Here is a 1,901-nt window from a genome sequence, read left to right as displayed (position 1 = left end):
GCTTATTCAAAGCTTAGGAGTGGGGAAACAATCCCACTTAAATCTTCTCTGTTCTGAAAGCTCCCCCAAATGTGTGCGAACAGCAGGCTGCACTGTTTCTCTGGTAGGTAATGAGCCTTACTGGCCACCTGACAGTGTATCACTAGCATATTAGCATCAGCTGAGAGAAATCTTGCACTCAAACTGGGGTGAAGATAAGCTCACCTGATATTAAAAAGTTTTCTCCTCCCTCCTTCCCCCATCCCCCATGCACTTTTTCCCCACATCAGACTAGTTTGCATAAAATATGGAATGGAAATTTGAAGTCTGGGTTGAATTCACAGTAAAAGCTGTTGATAGCTTCCTTCCTACAAGATCTACCTCTCTGCAGCTCTTGTACTGATGCTGTAAGGGCATCTTTGGAGGAAAGAAAAACATTTTCCTGGGAGATGGGAAATACATGATTCAGTAAATAATGTAAACAGTGCATTTGGAAGTGTAATCTATGTCAAGCTTAGGAAAGTTTTGACGATATTTGGTATGAATGTGCTGTACTGAAGGTATATTGCAACTCTTTCCACTCAAGGGAGGAACAGATCTCAGCTGCTTTTTCACATGATGGATGTGAGTGATTTTCATGGGCAAGCTACATTGTCCTTTTTGTATTACATCTCTACGATCCTGGGAGGGGAAAGTAGCTAAAAGCATCAATTTTGATACAAATCTTTTATAGTCTTTAAATTGGGCACTGCCACTTTAATAAGCCACACCTGGTTAAGATTCGAGTTCTGCTGAATTCCTCCCACCGTAATGAGCCCTGAACATCAGGCTGAGACTGTGATCAAGACAATACAATTAATCACCAGACCGTGCACAATTTTAGTAACATGAAAATTGCACGCAGTTAGATTTTCTAAGTAAAACTAATATTTCATGCAGTGGAAAGGGTGAAGTTTCAGTGCATAACAAAAAAGAATTTCAGAGGTTTAAAAAAACCTGGCAGTCAGCAGGGCCACGTGAAGGTGAATGCATAAATCAAATAACTATGCCATCTGTTATACAAAACTTAACGGGAATTAAGTGGCCCATATTTTCTAAAAATATCTTACTTCACAGTGTGCAGAAGCACTGAATATCTAAGGAGGAATACTGGAATTGGACTTTAATTAGGAAACTTTGAGTTTTGAATACAACATGAGCTTAGTCAAACTATCAGCAAGATAAGCTTATTAGGAGAAAAATAGGAAAGAATATTAGTGCAGTAAAAAAAATAGATCTTTTTGGTGGGAGCAAGAAGGGGGATTAAAAACATACATGGGCCCCATTTTCAGTGTTTTTTCAGCTGTAACATGAGGTCTCATAGACACAAATAATGACAGGCCACAGCCAGCTTCTGGGAGACTTTCTATTCTGATGTGACCTGAAACATGGTGGTCACCTAAATGACTTGAAAATTCACAAGCAAAATAGGTTTCCTGTGTATTTGAAAGTATATTTCAATGCAGTAGTTGTTTCTATGCAAATGCAGCATTCACTAGAAAAACCATTCAAAGTGCAGATACACAATGCAATTGTCACCTCTTTCTAGGCTCACCTCCAACACCAGCTGGTGGGAAGGAACAACTGCTGGAGAACACTGGTGGCTCCATTCTTCCCTCTGCCCTTTAAAAGAAAAGCATGATAATTTGTTTTATGCACTACTGGGTTATAAAATCTTCAGGGATCTTTTCTTTCTGCCCCCAAGAATTTGCACATCTCTAATCAATGCATCTGAATGTCCCATCTGAACACAGACAATAAAGGTAGAAAAAACTGAAAAACTTCATATAGGAAGGGAATAACAAAGGCAGACTTCCTTAGAGAGGATATATATATATATATATGTATATATACAGGTCTAAGAATTGATGTAAAATCCTAAA

Source organism: Aythya ferina (assembly GCF_964211825.1).
Source record: "Aythya ferina genome assembly, chromosome: 8".
NCBI lineage: Eukaryota > Metazoa > Chordata > Aves > Anseriformes > Anatidae > Aythya > Aythya ferina.
Note: the sequence above shows the minus strand (reverse complement) of the source record.